This window comes from Lepidochelys olivacea (assembly GCF_965140295.1).
Source record: "Lepidochelys olivacea isolate rLepOli2 genome assembly, chromosome: 18".
NCBI lineage: Eukaryota > Metazoa > Chordata > Testudines > Cheloniidae > Lepidochelys > Lepidochelys olivacea.
In genome coordinates, this window is record NC_140428.1 from 30,631,314 (window position 1) to 30,650,842 (window position 19,529).

Genomic DNA, 19,529 nt, shown 5'->3' on the forward strand with positions numbered 1-19,529 from the left:
CTCCCTGTGCTGAGCCCGCTGCCCAGGGTCCCCCTCGCTCTCCCCAGCTGCTCACCACACCCAGCTCTGGATTGCTCTAGCCCCAGCTACACCACTCTGTCTCAGCACTGCTGCTCTGCCTCCAGCTCCCTGGGCTGCTTCTTTGGCCCCTGTGGCTCCGGTTGCTACAGCTCTGCTCCCAGGACAGGTCTGCTCTGCAGGCTGCTTCTGTGACTCTGCTCCCAGCACTGACCTGCTTCATGGGCTGCTTTTCTGGCCCCTCTGGCTCTGGTTGCTGCAGCTCTGCTCCCAGGGCAAGTCTGCTCTGTCTGGGCTGTGCCTCTAGCTTTAAGGCTGCAGCTCTGCTCCCAGGACAGGGTCTGCTCTCTCTGGGCTGCTTTTCTGGTCCCTCTGGATCTGGCCCAGCTCTGCTCCCCAGCTTAGCTTGGGCCCCTGCTTTCTCCTTAGCTCGGCCCCACTCTGTCTGAGCCAGGCAAATCCAGCTCACACGGAGGACACGACCTCCCTGGCCTCCTGACTCTCCGATTAGCCTGCCTGCCCTGTCATTCAGGCTGACCTGCAGCATTGGCCTCTCCCCATTGTTCCTGGGGACTATCAGTCTCAGGGTCCTGGTTTCCCATAGACCCTTCCCCTTTTAGTAGTGGGAGCTAGCCAACCAAAACACCCCCACTGAATGTTAGTAAGGGGGCAACAGTCCCCTTACATGTGGACAGCTCCCTCACTTCCTCTGCTCTCTCACAGTCACATTTTCTAAACCTTTTGTCCTTTTTGTTGCTCTCCTCTGGACTCTCTCCAATTTGTCCAGATCTATCTTAATGTGTGGAGTCCAGAACTGGACACAGTACACCAGTTGAGGCCTCACCCGCACCAAGTAGAGTGAGATGCTTACCCAGAGACAATGTGTAACTGTTGAGGGGGGGCATAATTTAAAGGTTCTTATGGTATGCAGCAGAGCTCAGGGAAGAGCATATAAACCCTGGCAAAAATCTGGTGGGAGGGAGGGTATATGACCCTGTTGCCTCTGCATTTACCCATGTCTTACATGTGGCATTCCTGTTAATACACTTCAGAATATTAGCCTTTTTCACAACTGCATCACATTGTTGACTCATTCAATTTGTGATCCACTGTAACCTCCAGATCCTTTTCAGCAGTACTACCACCAAGCTATTTCCCCATTTTATATTTGCCCATTTGATTTTTCTTTCTTAAGTGTAGTGCTTTGCACTTATCTTTATTGAATTTCATCTTGTTGATTTCAGACCAGTTCCCCAGTTTGTGAAGGTTGTTTTGAATTCTAATCCTGTCCTCCAGAGTGCTAGCAATTCCCTCCCATCCCCCAGCCTCCCCTGCCCTTTGGAGTCATCTGCAAATTTTGTATGCATTCTCTCCCTGGTTTAGTTATAAGCCAGTTCCTTAACAGGATGCATTTAATCAGCCCCTCCTGACTTAAATCTAACTTATCTAAATAGTCTTTAAACTGTATTTTCCCCATTTTGGCTTGTGTTCCTTCCTCCTTGTTGCTATATTAATTGTGTTAAGTATCTGGTCACCATTAACCTTTTTAGTAAAGACTGAAGCAAAATAGGTATTAAACACCTCAGTCTTCTTGATGTCATCCATTATTAGCTCTGTTTTCCCACTAAATAGCGGACCTACAGTTTCCTTCATCTTTCTCTTGCTCTTAATGTATTTGTAGAACCTCTTCTTCTTACCTTTTATGTCCCTTATTAGGTGTAGCTCATTTTGCTCCTCAGCCTTTCTGATTTTGTCCCTACATACTTGTGCCATTCTTTTTTACTTCTCCTTAGTAATTTATCCATGTTTCCACTTTTTGTGGGATTCCTTTTTGATTTTTGACATGCTGTTCTACCTCCCTTTGAAAATGGGGACATCATCATAAAAATACCTCCTGAAGGGGTTGTTTCTCAGAAACTCTAACAGTCAGTATGCCAGTTAAGGCTATATTTAAAAAATGAGTAACCCTTTTTGTTTGAGATTGTGTCTGCCTCGGTTGCCACCTTTCTATTTGCTGGTAACCAGATTCCCTGAGGCTCTTCCCCCAAGGCCCTGCTCCCTCTCTTCTCCTCTAAGTCCCTGTCCCTGTCCACTGGATCATCTCAGGGAGCCTGCCTGTAAGTAGGATGCGGCCCTGGCTGAGCAGGGCTGGTGAGAGTTAATGAACCGGTGCCTCCCCTGAACCCCATGGTAACCAGGCTTTTGGTTCGGGTGCCATTTTCGATTTGAAAACTGGGCACCTGGCAACCCTAATTTTATGGCACCTGGACATAGAAGCCAAAAACTGAACTGTCCATGTAAAACCTGGATGAGTGGCAACCTAGCACCGGGCTGGGAGAGCGGTGGTGCAAGACAACATGCCCACCCACATATTCGAACTTAAGGTGGTTTGAGATTATGCATAGCAGGACCTTGGGGTGGGGAGGGGGGGAGGTTAGTGCTCCTTTGTGCTGAGAAAGTTATTTGATAGTTGAGACCAGAAGATCCTTGTATACAGAGGTCCTCCCATCTTATCTCCTGAAGTGGGCGCTTAAGAGCCACACTGTCCTCACCAAGGATGCACCTAGTTCAGCTCTACCAGAGTTAGCAATATCAGGAATCCTAGGTAAAGATTTTCTTCCTACATGCAGCTGTTTTGAGTGTGGTGACTCAACTGATTTTAGTAGTGTGACCATTAACATATACTGGTGTCATTTGAAATTAGAATTGGTCCAGTAGCTGCTATCAGGTTTGATCAAAGCATCAACTTATTCTACACAGGGCAGAGCTGTATGTCACAGTGCTTCAAACACTAGCAGCAGCAGCCTGTGCCTGGCATACACCATAGCTTGTGAAATTTTTAATGCCAATGGAACTGAACCACTCTTAGCGTGGACAAGGTTTGTTACCCTCCTCTCATTTAATCTGTACTTCAAACTGCTTTTAAACATGTGCAATTTGATAATAAAATGACCTCTTTCTAGGCTACACCACAAGTATGAAACAGGATTTTAGTACAGTTCGGACCTATTCACACTGGCTGACCATGTCACGTTACAAATTAGTTTAGCTGGAATCACTTTAAAATGGAGTTTAAACATAGTTCCTTAACTCCTTTGATGGCCTGTGAAAATAGGTTGGATAGGGCTTCATTCTCACTTTTGCTCCACAGAGAGGAGAATTCAGTTTTGTAACATTCTGACATAGTCAATCATCAGCCACTGTAGAAGCATGTCCATGCCTCAGTTTCCCTATTGTAGTTGTTTTCCTGCTTCTGTGCCTTAGTTTCCCTTTGCTGGTAGTTTCCAGCCAGACTAAGAATCCTTCCTTTCCAGGGTAAACAAAATAAGTCCAAACCTTCATCCTTCTGTATAGGGGCTCCACTAAATCCTTCAAAATAGCCAGACCCCTCTGCCTAGTGCCTATGTGACCTTAACCTCCTACCTTTGTATCAGGACTTCATGACATAACTGCTAAGAGGTGCGATTTAAATAGTCCTCTGGTCTGAAAAGGCTTCTGTAAAACAATCTGATTGATTTGTGTTGGATTATCATCACTAGTACTATTTAATTTTATGATGGTAGTCTGCAAAGGCCCCAGTCAGGATTGAGGGCCCCTTTGTGCGTGGCATTGTATAAACACACAGAAGACGGTTCCTTCTCCGAACAGGTCAGTCCAAAACAACAAAGTACAGAAAGGAATGGGGGGGGAGGGGAGAGAGAGGAGAATGGGTCACAGCAGTAAGAAAGTGTTCATGGTGGCCAGTTATTTGCACAACTAAATTGTTTTGAGACAGATGTACATAATTATAAAAGTCTACTTTTGATTAGCACTATCCTAAGTTATCATCCTCTGTAACAGAGTGAAGGGGAAGCTAAACCAGTCTCTGCTTTCCCATGAGAACCAAAGCAGCAATTATTTAGAATTGAAAAGCTGTGTTTCGTGTTTGTGATCAGCCTGCACTAGATGGGCTGCTGGTGCTACTAAAGTAATGATAAATTATGTTATATTCAGTCTCATTAACTGAACCAAGACCAAGAAGTGAAAAATATAGTACTTCCCTTTCAGACATCTAGCACTTCTGCTAGGGGATAAGTGTTACACTTTTTGATGGTCAGATTAATACATATTGCAGAGTTCAATTAGACTGCCTCATAACTTTAGCAGACTTCACCATTAATACATTTCAATTGGTTACATACTCCAAAGTACTGTGCTGCAGTTCTGGTAATACGTTAGTTCATGTACCTGTGGGGAAGGCACTGTAGAACTCAAATTAAATTCTTAGCGTAGCCATACACTCCCTATATCACCTTGGACAAATAATTTAATCTCTCGCTGGACTTCATTTAGCTAAATATGAAATGGAGAAAATAATCCTTCCTTTGTCCCACCCATCCTTTGTCAGTTTTGTTTATTTGGATTGATAATGCTTCTGGGCATGGGTTATCTGTTACTATGAGTTTGTACAGTGCCTTTTCATAATGGAACCCTGATTTTTCATTGGAGTCTCTAGCTGCTACCATAATACCAAGAATAAGCCATATGTATATAAACTATCAGTTTATCCATCCCTTTGAAAGCCCAATAGGCTGTTTATCTCTCAGCCAATAGCAATAATTGTTTTAGTTTCTCCCCCTCCATCCTGTAACATGTAAGCAATCTATACTGATAAGAATTGGTATTCATAGACCATCCTTAATATAGGTTACTTATGGGGCACCTGTAGAGTTAGGCTTTTTCCATAATAGATAGCTCCATCTACACTAAGCATGTTGAATAAGTTTTACAAAAATTCCATCTGGCCCTGGTATCTTCAGCTGATCCTTGGCACTCTTCCTATTGTAGAAGCAATTGAGTTTACCTTTCTGCAATTACACACAACTGTTGCTTTGAAGGCACCAGGGAATGCATTGCACAAGGAAGTTGCAGCTCCTCCGACAGACACTAGTCATTCTGTGACAAACTGAACCTCTGCTAGCTTGTGTCATTGAATCCAGATGCTTCTTTGCAAAAGGGACTTTTGCTTGGCCTTTAAGTATTCTATAGCTGCAGTACCTGACTATTAGGCAATTTTTTCAGTGCATTGAGCTGGCAGTACAGACATTTGGTCTCCCAGGAAAGAATCTAATTATGCTTGAAAGAGAATCTGCTGCTTCCAGGTGGCTCATGAATGGAGGTCTCAGATCCATTGATCTTAATTGAAAAACATGTTAAATTAAGTTTAAAAAAACACCACCAACAACAAAACCTTTAAGAGAACAATAAATTCTGTGTTGTTGCCTGAAGCAGAATTTCACTCAGCTGGAGCTAATGTTTTCCTCAGAGAAAGGATTATGGAGATCCTGAGAGAGGTTTCCAAGAAACAGAGACCTAACCCTGATCCAAGTTAGGCAAATAATGCGGTGTCTGTCTACTGGCAAGTGAAACACTGAGCCGAAAATGAAGCTGTAAATGAGGGAGGAGATGAATACACTGTCAGACGTTGTTTCACAGAAGGACCAAACAAAGGGATTTAAATGAATAGAGAACATCTGTCACCCAGAGAAAACATCATGGTAGGAGGGAATAATTGAGATTCACAGCAAATAATATATATAGTGTCATCACCAAAACTCACCCTTTTGAGCTCTGTTGAGTTAAACTAGAACAAAGTAAACTGGAGACTCCACATCTTAACAATTTACATGTACATTTACAGCAAAGAAAGAAGAGATTTGTAACTTCTGTCCAGGCCCAAAAAGAATGCATTGCAGGAATCTGGTTCATTCTCACCATCAGTACCCTGGTAAGGAATATACAGTCCTATTCCACAATCCCAAATAAACAAGCTACATTAAAGGACACAACTCATAAGGGCACCTCTTGGTGGATAATTGTATCTACTTTGGCTAATGTCGTGAATCTCTCCGAAGTTGGTAACTCACACAGCAGTCATCTACATGATTTTCTGGGCAGACTATTTTAACACTTGACAGACCACTGTATTAAGGGCCAGGTGGAACATACTATCAATAAAGGAAAACAAATTATAAGTGGCTCCTAAACATCATTGTCCCCTGCCTTATCTTCATAGGTCCCCATAGCATACATCTCTTGTAGGCTGAAATGGGACAGAAGATGGCTAAAGCATAGATCCTGGAAGTCATATCCCAAGTCACTTTGTCTGTAGGATAAAAACGTATTAATGGCTGTAGAGTTGGAGACATAACATACCCATAATGGTAATATAATAAATACACTAGAACCTCAGAGTTATGAGCACCAGAGTTACAAACTGACCAGTCAACCACACTCCTCATTTGGAACTGGTAATATGCAATCAGGCAGCAGCAGATTAAAAAAAAAAAACACACTGTACAGTACTGTGTTAAATGTAAGCTACATAAAGAAAATTTAAAAAAATATTGGAGGTGGTAAGGAAACGGTTTCTGTGCTTGTTTCATTTAAATTAAAATGACTAAAAGCAGCATTTTTCCATCTGCATAGTAAAGTTTCAAAGTTGTATTAAGTCAATATTCAGTTGTAAACTTTTGAAAGAACAACCATAACATTTTGTTCAGAGTTACAAACAACCTCCATTCCAAAAGGTGTTTGTAACTCTCAGGTTCTACTGTAGATGAATCCTCAAAAATATATTCCTGTGCTCTGGTCCAGATCCACATAGAAATTGTTAAAAGCCAAATTCTTTATTAACTGCTTAAAAGGAATCATTTTGGTATTAATTTGCTCCCAAGTTGTATTACATTAGAGATGCATCAGTCCTAATATAATCTTTAAGTGCTTGCATTTCAACTCTAACTTTGATTTTTTTCTGGATTTGCCTTCATCTTCTCTTGATCACATGCCCTACGGGCTGAAGTTGTATTTAGCGTTGCATTCATTTTTCTTTGTATAATTTTAGTCCAGCAGTCTCAGTTGCCTTAAGAATATTATGTTCTTCCTCAGACCGCGCATAAACTTGCAGAATCTCACTTATTTTCCTCTGGAAGTTTCCTGGGATGTCTAGGATTCTGAATGTGAGGTGACAAAAAGCAGTATTTTCTGAACAGCATCTTAAAGTTGTTGGGTTAGCATTGTCGTAATGGAACAGAACTTGTCAGAAGATATAAACTGCATTTGCTGAAGAGACTTAATTGGAGACCATAACTTCCACTTTGGAAAGCATATATTTTTTCAATTTTACAGTGATGCTTTTTAGGTCTATGCAGATAGAGATGGATCAGTTCCTCCCCCTGCCAATGGGCACTGAAGGGTATGGCACATCACTCTGTCTCAGTAATATGTTCTATTACAGTATCCCATCCACTTCTTCCTTCACTTTGAGAAAGAATGGGATTGTGAACCTCTAGGCCAGAGGTGGGCAAACCTACATCCCGCGGGCCACATCTGGCCAGCAGGACCGTCCTGCCCAGCCCCTGAGCTCCTGGCCCGGGAGGCTAGTCCCCCTCCCACACAGCCATGCAGGCAGCAGAGCTGCGAGCTCCTGCTGCTCTGAGCAGCATGGTAAGGGGGTTCTGGGGGGCAGTCAGGGGACAGGGAGCAGTTGGATGGGGCAGAAGTTCTTGGGATCACAGGGGTTGGATAGGGCATGGGAGTCCCAGGGGGCCTGTCAGGGGACAGGGAGGGTTGGATAGAGGTCAGGGCAGTCAGGGGACAAGGAATGGGGGGGTTCAATAGGGGGTGGGGTCCCAGGGGGGCAGTCAGGGGACAAAGAGCAGGGGCAGGTTGGATGGGTCAGGGGTTCTGAGAGGGACAATCAGGAAGTGGGAGGGAGCAAATAGTGGGCAGGGGCCAGGCTGTTTGGGGGGCACAGTCTTCCCTACTCAGTCCTCCATACAGTTTTGCACCCCCAATGTGGCCCTCAGGCCAAAAAGTTTGCCCACCCCTACTCTAGGCCATGCTGACGGCATAAGTCATGGCCTCCTCTTTGACTAGAATCTGCACCGTTTCTTCTTTAAGCAGGATGTTTTTATTGTTCCAATTTCCTCTAAGCATTTTATTGAGGTCCATCTTGATGATCGCAGTTTGGTCCAGGAGGTGGACCAATTAACAACAAAGGCTTCAAACACTTCCTTGCCTTGTAGTTTTTGCTGAAATGTTTTAAAATAAAAGAGTCAGCTTGAGCAAACACTCAGTGTGGAAAATTTCAGCCTGAATGCTTAAAATTTGGCAGAGTTATAAGTAACAGAAAACAGGGCCTTATAATGGCTAGTGTTAGATAAACTTAGCTATTGGCATTGCAACCAGCTTGCCTATGGTTAGGAAAGCTATATCATACCAATTTTTTTCTCTCTCTATGCTTTACTGTAGAGCTTCTGCCTAGAACATTCCCCAGTCTGCTACTGCTTGGTTTCTTGTTGGGTGTAATGTGTCCACTGTGACCGGGTCAGGCCAGACAGCTACAGGAGAATGCTCCTTGTAGCAACGAATGTTGCACCCAGGGCATTTCTGGAAACCAGGCCAGCCTACCTGGGCAGTGAACGGGTGAGGGCAGCAATCATGTGGACTGAGAGCATCTTGCTGGGCTGAGGGGTGAGTGGATAGTGTCTCCTGCAGCTGCCACTGGTGCCTTGCACACTCTGCACAAAGGCAGGTATATTAGACCCAGGATAGGCAGGTCCCTTTTCCCTTAGTAGGTGAACAGGGTTACTCTAGGTTAATTAGGACACCTGGGGCCAATCAAGGGCTTGCCAGAACCTATTAAAGCCTCCTCTCCAGTCAGACAGGGGCATGCGCTAGGAACTGAGAGAGGAAGGTGAGCTACTGGAGAGCTTGGTGGTGCAGATGCTGGAACACTGCTCCAGCAGGGTGTTGGCAGCAAGCCCAGGGACATGGGGGAAAAACTGAGGGAAAGAGGAATACCCTAGCCCACTGCTAAACAGAAGCACAGGACCCACCAAGGCAGAGAAGCAGCAGCTCAATCACACCACATATTTTCACAGCTGGGCTGATATGCAGAAATTTAAGAACAGGGCCCTTAGAATATATTAAATAGGCACAGTTACATACTATTGTGTTTCTGTGAATATCAAGATTTATTGACATGTAAAATGCTACCTGGAAGAAACATATTTAGGTTGAGATTAAGAGCCTAAGGAAAGGAGGTTTCTAAATTGCCTAACTTCCATTAGGCGTCTTTGAAAATCCCAGCTTTAATCAATCATATGACTATTTTCAGTCTATACTCTTCTTCTACTTGGTAAACTTGCACACATTACATAGAATTATAGGTGTCTATGATAAACTTCTCAGGACAGGGATCAAGTCTCTATAAAATATATTTGACTTGTGCTGGGGGTAGAACTGTCCATTCATGCTCTTTCCTCATTGATCGGTGGCAAACTCCTGTGACTAATGCACTATAGACATAACTGTGCAATGCAAGATCCCATTGGCTCTCTTCCCTTCCGTTTTTGTTTTTTGGGTTTTGGCACACAAATGCTTGAAACCATGAGCTAATATGGTCCTGTGACTAGGGTCCCAGTGGGGGCCAGTTGCAGTCATTCAATTAGGGTGAACTGCAAAGAATGGGGTAGATAATCCCCAAAACTGGTGGATATTTTCAATACTTAGATTTACCAAGTCAGCATAAAACAGCTTCTTTATTACCTCATGGGTTGCCCAGAGCCAATAACACAGTTCCCTTGAAGTAACCCAGCCTCAAGCCTCCATCCAGCTACTCATGTCAAATATGATGAAGATTTATGAAAATCTTATCACATAAAAACAAAAGGTTCTACCAATCCCAAAGGATTGGGCCTATTACCTCCCAAGTTTTTGACTAGTCCAGATCTTACCCAAATACACGCATAGTCAATTCTTATAACTAAACTAAAAATAAAAAAAAAAATCCAAGAGTGAGAGTATGGTTAAAAGCTCAATATACACACAGACATGAGTTCAATTCTGGGAAGCTATTTAGGGTGAGCACTGAAGAAAGGTTTTTTTGAGAGAGAGAACTAGAGCCCCAGGATTTCCTTAACCTGGGGCTGGTTTTAAACATGCTTCTAGCAAATAAATATCATTGTACTCTAAATGAATGAACACCAGTACTGGAAATAGGGTCTTGGGTTGTCATGGCCACACAAACATTTTAAGGATGTTTATAATTTAGTTTTTTTTGTTTGTTAGATAAATAATAAACAGAATAACATAAAAAGTTCAGATCTCATGCCAGGCAACCTCTTGTGACACGAGTCCACAAAGGCTCATTGTTCTCATCTGTGCTGGAGGGATTATATGACCCTCAGTCATAGTCCTAGGGCTCTATATGAATTTGCAGACTGATTGAAATCCACCAGCACTGAACTGTTCTCTGTAAAAATTATTTTTTCAGGTGTTACTGTTGCACCACCTAGTGTGCAAACGAGTTGTACCTCTGTTAGTGATTTCCATATTATGGAGACATTCTGTTTCACCAAATACAGAAAAGTGACTCTTCATTAAACATGATCACAAACCAAATATACGATCTTCATGATAAAACACACTGTTCACTGAGCAAGGCACTGAGATGTGCTCTGGCAAAAAGGCGAATTTCAGTTTGAGTGTGTGTAATATAACAAGCACAAAGGGGTTCAGTGTGATGTTACAGCCATCTCTGTAAATATAGATTTACATATTGCAAAACGTTAGCAATAAAATTAAGGTTTTGGGATTAAGTTTTTTTTTTTTTTTAAAGCCACACTGGGTGAATTAAACAAATGGCAGTATTCAAGCCCACTGACAGCAATTCTAGGCCCCAGGGCAGAACAGTCAATGGGCCCCTGGCCCATAAGGACATGGTCTGCCTGACATTTGGGCGGTGCTGCATGTCCACTGGCTAGTGCCCCGCAAGCTACTGGCTGCACATTCTCTTCCTGCACGGCCAAGGCTTCAACGTGCCCACCTGGCTGCCTTTGCCCCTGCCGGTACCACCCCACATGCGCCTAGGAGCCCCTGCCCTGTGGCCCACACAGGCAATTTAAAAAGGCCTGGGTTCCTAGACCCCATCCCCACTCCTCCCAGCCTCTTCCTGCCCCATTCGTCCCCCAAACACACACTGTCTTCGCTCTTCCCCAGCGCCTCCTGCACGCCGCTGATCAGCTGATCATTAGCAGGCAGGCCGATCAAGAGGAGCTGATCGGCAGGGCCGCTGAGCACCCATTTCCCCCCCCCCCCCCATGGGTGCTCCAACCCCAGAGCAACCACAGAGTTGGCACCTGTGGCAGAAACCCATGTCTCTCTCCTACTTCCCCAGGATTTTTCCAGGCTGCAGGTCTCTGCCTACATTGATATTCCCAGCAAGCCAGACTGCCTAAAGAGGCCAGTGACTATGCTTTTGCTTTCTCTCTGAAGACTTATGATCATCATATTGCCAGCAGTTGTAAGTTACCACACAGCTCTTTACATAAGGACATTTATTCTTAAAATTAAATTACAGAGAAAACATTTTAAAAAGTTCCTATATGCACGCTAATGTAACCCACACACCTCCTGGGTATGGTGTTTTGTCCCATCTAGTGGCACCGAGACCACTTAGAGAGAGATTAATGAGTTTGCTCTACAGCCTTAGCTAACAGCCAGTTGGCTTTTAGCTCATGCTGCAGAGGCTCATGCACTAAGCTCCAGAGATCACAGGTTTGATCCCACCTGCTGACAACCAAGGTCTGTTGGAGTTACACTGACAGTTTACTAGAAGTCTTAGGTCGCTTCAGTAGGCTAAAGTACTTCCAACCCTTCTCAGGAAAGATCCCTTGGGCAGAAGGTCTTGTCCATTTGCTGGATCAGAAAGAAGCCCAGGAGTCAGTTTAAACTCAACATATTTACCCAAAAAGTCCTCTTTGTTGGTCTCTGAGGAATCCTGTTTGAAGCAGTATATGTGAGCTCTGAAAGTGGTGGTACTTCTCTGGAGGAGTTACAGCCTGAGTGGATTTTTCTAATCACTCCTGTGATAGTGTTCTCCACTCACGGCAGGTAGGGTGCCTCTTCCTGGCCATTCTGGGGAATAAGTCCCCAGGTCAACACCTCTTCCTACAAGTGCAAGGTGTCCCTCCACCTCTGTCTCCAGCCATTCTCTCATTCCAGCTGCAGCCCCTTTGTCCCTCAGCCCTCCAGCCAGGTCACTATTGTGGTTTCCCTGGGGGTGGAATCTCCTCTGCAAAACAGGCTCAGATAGTCTTCCTATGCACTGCCCTGCCAGTGCTACTTCCCCAATGACTGATTGAAGAAACCCAGACCCAACCTACACTCCAGTTTCCAGCTCAGGGACTCTCTAGTCAGCAGCCAAGGTCTATTCCACTCTGTACCTTGCTGGATTTCTCCAAGCCCTTTTCTAACCTTCTAGCTTGCCCTTGCTTGTCTGGGTCTGCCAGCTTCACCACTCCCTCCTCCCAGGGAGCAACTGCAGGCTACTCACCTCAACAGCCTCCAACACGCCTCCTTCTTCCCAGAGAGAGACTGCAGTTTTTCCCAACAACCCAGCACTTCTGTTGCCAGTTTCCTGGCTTCTATATACCCTGCCTGTTCCTGCACAGGTGAGCTTCTTTTAATTAAGGCTTCTCTTGCAGTCTTAATCCCCTCCCCCCCTTGCCACGTAATAGGCTAATTGGCCCCTCTGGCTGCCTTAACCCTTTCAGGGCAAGTGTGGGGATAACTCCACACTGCTCTTAGTTCCTGGAGGAACTGTGGTCACCTACAGAACTATATACAGTCCCTAGCCCACAATGATACATAAACTAATACAATAAGATCTCCCAAAGATAGTGGCAGGAAACTGCTATATCTGTCACACTCTATGTCGAAGAGTGAAAGTGCCAACCTTAAAAACAGCTCAAGTTCATTCAGAACATAGCAGCTTTTCTGCTTCAAAAAAAAAACAAAACAAAAAACCCACACTGAAAACACATTAACATGGTGCTCTACTCCCCTTTGAATAGTCAGATTCAAGGTTTCACTCCTCTTTAAAGCCCTCCCCGGGAATGGCCCATGTTACCAAAGGGATTATCTCACTGGGTATACAAGACCTCCCATGACATATGTGTTCTTCTTCAGACATACTGAATTTAAATAGAAGTACTTCATTTTGCAGCTTCTAGCAGCTGCAGACAGAAGGTGTAGTATGCCTGCTTGTCACAGTTAAGAGTTTTATAGTAATTAATTTTCCTTCTGATCAATTCCTGCCCAGTCATAGAGTGTGAAATAAATTTCTGCTTAACGTAGTTGTTCAGAAGTTTTCTCAATGTATCTGGGAGAGCCATGCACCTCTTCCTCAGCTGCAATTGATGCCATCTTTGAATTCCTCCATACAACATTTCGAACCAACTTTGAAAGATTTCCAGAGCATGTGTTGCTTAGGACTGGTCATACACAGTCAACAGTATCTTTCTGGAGGCCTGTGTAATGTTGAGGATTCATATTCCTCCCTGGTTATAGTTGCATCTTTTTCTGCCCAACTATTTATTTTTCTCAGAGCTTCCCTTTTCTTCCTTCTCTCCTTCCTAACGCATGTTCCACACTTAGATAAAATATTTTAATTTACCATAATCTGTCATTCTGGGTGCCCTCAACTGAGGATTGAGATCAGGGTTCAGAGTTGAGTTGGTGCTGGCAAACATTTTTTGCTGAAGTGTTCTTTCATTTCCATAAAAAAGTGGATTAAGTGGTGAATGAATGCTAAATTAGCCCCTTTCCTTGGGTCATTCCTTCCTGGGCAGCTTTTTTCCTTCAGTAATCATAAGTAGTTATATTAAAATTGAAAAAAGGTTTTTGCCCCTCCCACCGAAGCCCCTTGAGCATCTGAGGTGTGTTGTATGCTTTTGGGATGTTTGGAGATTCTTCCCCTCCCTTAACCCTGGTTTTATTCCACAGGCCTGTCATGAGTCCCTGGTGAGTGCTGGGAATCCAGAGGAGTGTAGGAAAACTCTGTCCATTGGCACCTAGTGAATATAGCAATATCTGCCAAATTCTGAAACCAATTACACCTCTGTAGGCATAGGAACACAACAACCCAAGTGCCCTCTGAAACATCCTGGGTCATCTTAGGTTTTGAACATTTTCAGAGAGGCTCTAAAGGAAGCTTATCTGTATTACTGTAAAAGGACAGCACTTCTGAAAATCTTGTTGCATGCGAGTTAAAATTGCCAGTCATTTGTTTTTAGGACATTTTAAAACCAGTTGATCAGCAAGGTGGTAAATCTAAGTAGAGGGTAACTTCAAAGTAGCATTTAAAAAGCCATGTGACTAATGCAGTGAGTGACTTTGTTTATATAGATTTCTTATCAAATATACAACTCTTACTTGAGAAGACTTTGATAGAACTTAAACTATTAAATTGAAACAGCAGCTAACACCAGCAGCCTCCTAGTAAAAATAGTCATACTTGATTACAAACCCTTTGTGGGATCAAAAAAATTCTCTTATGAAGACTGGAAATATTTAACAATAAGAGAACACAGGTATTTCTCCTGTTAGTTTGTCCTATTGTTATGCAATACAGGCAGCTTGTTCTTGCAGCCTGCAGCTTTAAGAAACAATAGCTGAGGCACAGAGAAAAGCTGATGCTTTCTGCAGAGCCCCAGCAAGCTGGGGAGAAAGGAGAGCAAGAATAGTGATGACATCACCATTCTCCCCAGCCAGAAAGCAGGCTCCTTACACAGGGAGGGAGGATTCAGCCACAGCAGCAGTGACTAGGAACCTGTACCTCGGATAATCCAGGCATAGATAAGCATTTGAAAAAGGATGCTCCTCCATCTGTAATTACAGGTAACACTATTTCATACTGAACAAATACAATGCTTTCTGTGATCCAATCCATTCTCTCTTAGTGCTCTGGGCATTTGCTTCAGGGCTCTTTGACAGGAAGCTTTACAAATACTGTATATGGGGTGACATTTTAGAGGAGGATGGGAAGGAAAGGATGATACCTTTTGATCTTAGTTGCATCTCTTTCTGCAGTTATTGGTCAGATCACTGTGCAGTTCCTTGGATAATACTTCTCCTGCTGTGGGAAGTCCAGAGAGAATGAGCCTTTGGAAGAAAGAATGTCCTGTCTTAAATTTATAAAAATGTAAGACATGGACTTCAGTATAAATGGAGAATGGCCATTACTGTGAAAATTTCACAAGGGCTGATATGATTTGTGGTTTTCTGCTTCAAATGCTTCATGTTGGTGAATAGGTCACCTGGGCTCTATATTGCCTTCCTTACAATAGAAAGGGTGACAGACTTGATTTTACTAGTAATCTGTTTATTCATTAATACATTTTAATCAACAAACCTTGTATTTCAGAACATTTGGTGAAAGCCTTAAGAACCCTTGTATATCTTATACAAGGTGCTGGGAAATATTTTATATTTGCAATTCAAAGCTTGTCTCACACAATGAACAAAAAAATTAATGAACCCTGCAGTCTGGGCAAATCTGCTGTTAGACTCATTTGCCTTCCTCTCCTCCACTAGAGTGATGGTCTCTCCGCATTTCCATTGCTGTATCACTGATAGAAGATTTAATTCTTGGCTGAAACTAGAAGCATAGGAGAATTTTCAGCCCATTGCACAGAGTTCTAGACTGACATTTTCATGTGAAATTAATATTAGCTGCACAGTCAGTGCTTTGAAAATTAATCTCAAAGTCTTGGCCCAAGAGAACTTTCTTTTTCCAATATTTAAAAAAAAAACCTTTTTGTTTAAATGAGGGTACTAAGAGCCTATGTATATAAAGTACATGCATGCATCCTTCTGACAATTCATGTGCCTGGTTGACAGGACAATGGCATGGTACTAAAAGGTAAGACACTATTACATTTGTGACACTAAAAAATTAAGTAAAAAAAAAAAATCCTAAAAATTAAAAGTGAAATGTAACTAAGAGTTATATACTAGTTGCTTTAGATACAGTAAGAAGTCTATCCCTCAAACTGTTTAACTCTCAGGGAGATGTTACCTGATTTGCTACCTTAGGGAAGTTCGTAATTTAGTGGCAGGCCCCTGTGCTAAGGAGGATGGGTTCTATCCCTTGTGAGGTGGAGCTGAGATAAAACTCTAGGGAAAAGCAATCTTACTATTAGTGTTTAGACTCAATCTACCAAACCCCATAAGTAAAGGATACTCAAAATGAAAGCTGCTCAGTCCAATAATATCTCCTATTTATGCAGAACCTCTCATTCCAAATGATGTCAAAGTGCATTACATATTTTTTGTGTTATATACAGGAATCACTTCATAGAATCATAGGACTGGAAGGGACCTTGAGAGGTCATCTAGTCAGTCCTGCCATGAGTGCAGGGAACTGAAGTATTATCTAGAACATCCCTGACAGGTGTTTGTCTAACCTGCTCTTAAAAATCTCCAATGATAGAGATTCCTCAACTTGCGTAGGCAATTTATTCCAGTGCTTAACCACCCTGACAGTTAGGAAGTTTTTCCTAATGTCCAATCTAAACCTCCATTGCTGCAATTTAAGCCCATTGCTTCTTGTCCTATGCTCAGAGGTTAAGAACAACAATTTTCTCTCTCCTCCTTGTAACAACCTTTTATGTACTTGAAAACTGTTATCATATCCCCTCTGAGTCTTCTCTTTTCCAGACAAAACAAACCCAATTTTTTCAATTTTCCCTCATAGGTCATGTTTTCTAGACCCTTAATAATTTTTGTTGCTCTTCTCTGGACTTTCTTCAATCTGTCCGCATCTTTCCTGAAATGTGGCACCCAGAACTGGGTGCCACATTACTCCAGTTGAGGCCTAATCAGCACGGAATAGAGCGGAAGAATTACTTCTTGTGTCTTACTTACAACACTCCTGCTAAAATATCCCAGAATGATGTTTTCTTTTTTTGCAACAGTGTTACACTGTTGATTCATATTTAGCTTATGGTCCACTATGACCCCCAGATTCCTTTCTGCAGTACTCCTTCCTGGGCAGCCATTTCCCATTTTGTATGTGTGCAACTGATTGTTCCTTCATAAGTGTAGTACTTTGCATTTGTCCTTATTAAATTTCATCCAGTTTACTTCAGATCATTTCTCCAGGTTGTCCAGGTCATTTTGAATTTTAATCCTATCCTCCAAAGCACTTACAACCTCTCCCAGCTTGATATCGTCCGCAAACTTTATAAGTGTACTCTGTATGCCATTATATAAATCATTGATGAATATATTGAACAGAACCAGACCCAGAACTGATCCCTGCGGGACCCCACACTCATTATGCCCTTCCAGCATGACTGTGAACCACTGATGATTACTCTCTGGGAATGGTTTTCCAACCAGTTATGCACCCACCTTGTAGTAGCTCCATCTACGTTGCATTTCGCTAGTTTGTTTATGAGAGGGTCATGTGAGACAGTATCAAAAGCTTTACCAAAGTCAAGATATACCATGTCTACCACTTCCCCCCCTATTCACATGGCTTGTTCTCCTCTGCTGTTTTTATTTAAACATTTTGAAGGTGCTCTTTTAATGTAAATTAAATAGTTTAATTACTGTATGGTGTGCAGCTCCCATAGCTCAATATTCCATGCTATATGGACTCTTCCAGAAGGGAAGTAAGTTTCTGATGGGCAGGGCTGCAGCACTGGGAGCATCAGATGGTGCCAGGGGAAAAGTGGGCCCACCAACTTCTATTTTTAGCCCTTCCACCACTCAACCAGGGGCAATGGCAGCAGCACAAGGGGCACTGTGTGCTTAGCAACTATATCCAGAAACTGAGGCTTCTCCTGTTCTCCCTCCTCCCCCTCATCACCATCCATACCAGCAGTCATGCAGCACACAGGACCTCTGGACCTAACTTCTTTCCTTCATTGATGGGACTGGCATAAAATGTGAGCTACAACATATTAAATACATTTGGAGCCACTTCAACTCACTTCTGAATTAATTTATCTTGCCCTTCCAAATTTATCAATATTAACTAGCTCACTTTCTGTATTGGTTAAAAAAATAGTATGGGTGATGAGGTGGCAAAAGCAAATCTAAGTAATTCCAATGCATGGGGTGTTTTTTAATCCCTAATGTTAACATGTTATGCCTGGACAGTCAGGGTGGAAGCAGTAATTTCTCACATAAGCAAAGATGGGCAAGAAGCACCCATAACATTTATTTCTATAATGTCATCAAAAGCTAAGAAATTACAAATAGAGAAAGCAGCATTAAGCAGCGTTTTGCACAGAATCAAATTTAATTAAGACATAATTCACCTTTTTCACTGGTGATAAGATCCATATCCAAATGTAGGCATTCCACAGGCATCAGCCAGAACACAAACATAGGCTGTGGGCTTAGCTACATATCAGTAATAGATCAGTTACGTGTCTTCAGAGGGCAATGTTAATGATACGTTACTCCAAAAGCTTTGACAACAAAGACATCATTAGCATTAAAATTAGTGCACAGATTTCCTTTCTGACGGCACCTTACCATTAAAACCAAAAAGCCATGGATGCTCAAAGACCCTGGTTTGCTATATTATGTTTTTTGCAGATGTTCAAACCACATAGTAGATGACGCTTTGTCATTATTCTCTTGCAAAATTGTGTTACACATAGAAAGTTGTTTGTTTGTTTATGGGATATGTAGCTAGTGATACCAAAAAGATGACATGCAAGGATGCTGTTGACTTACAGTAACATCACTAAGGCAGAGTGAAATAGAAAGGTTTGGCAAGAAGTTATTTTTGGTAGCCTGCTTAGTCCAGGACATAAACAGTGAAATTAGTTAATGAGTTATGTAGGAGCCACCAAAACATGCCAGAAACAGCCCCATGCCAAAGAGGCAACTAAACACTGGCAAAGACTAAGGGCCAGATTCTCTAATGGGCTCAACAAAGCACGGAGTGAAAGAGGGGAGTGTCAGGGAGCCAATTACAGTTCCCTGATTCTTTGCCTGGCTTCAGGTACAGGTTAGAACAATCTGGGTACTTCTCTAACTTGTACCAGTTAGCTATAGTCCCCAAGGGACCATTGTCTAGTCAGGGATTGACAAACCACATTATGCTCCTTCCAACACTGCCCCCTACCTCTAAACACATACCCTGCGCCAAAGGCTGCAGCGAGGGGAGCCTAAGAGCTGGATCTATTGGTTCTGCACCTGCTGAGGACTCCTGTGGCCAAGAGAATCTGCAGCAAGGGACTTGCAGCCAGTCTCTGCTCCCTTTGTACCCACTGAGCAGAGCAGAGTTCTGCCTCTAAGCACTGAATGTGTGAGAAAATAAGCAAATGTACTTATGTCCTACTTCCAGCTATCTGGAATATCAGTAAGACAAACTCTTCTGCTATTAAGGCTCCCAAGGCCTTGCCGAATGTTTGCTGACTGAAGAAATCATATCAATAACAATCGTTGATCAATCTCTAAGGCATATTTGAAATTCCTTAGGAAAGAATCAGCACTCATACTTTTCACCTAGCATCAAATAAGCTAGCAAGGCACATATACAGATATCTAAAAGGGCGTTAAGAAAAAGGAGGGTATAACATTGTATTGCAAATACAACCCAATGTATTGCAAATATTCTGTCCTCCCATAGGTCTGCACCAGAGTATACCACTCAGACACCT

General features: G+C 42.8%; 2 protein-coding genes across 5 annotated transcripts in view; one reads left to right on the forward strand and one right to left on the reverse strand.

The window, feature by feature from the left end:
- Positions 1-442, reverse strand: part of ERRFI1 (ERBB receptor feedback inhibitor 1) — a 122,379-nt gene extending 121,937 nt beyond the window's left edge. Inside the window, exon 1 of the mRNA XM_084651828.1 lies at positions 233-442. The gene's annotated coding sequence lies outside the window, so the exon portion shown is untranslated. The remainder of the gene's footprint in view (positions 1-232) is intronic.
- Positions 443-14,583: 14,141 nt separating this feature from the next.
- SLC45A1 (solute carrier family 45 member 1) overlaps positions 14,584-19,529 on the forward strand; it is a 28,956-nt gene continuing 24,010 nt past the window's right edge. For 3 of the 4 annotated variants that reach the window (XM_084651831.1, XM_084651832.1, XM_084651833.1), the window contains exon 1: positions 14,584-14,742. The gene's annotated coding sequence lies outside the window, so the exon portion shown is untranslated. The remainder of the gene's footprint in view (positions 14,743-19,529) is intronic. The other variant, XM_084651834.1, reaches the window with a different exon arrangement.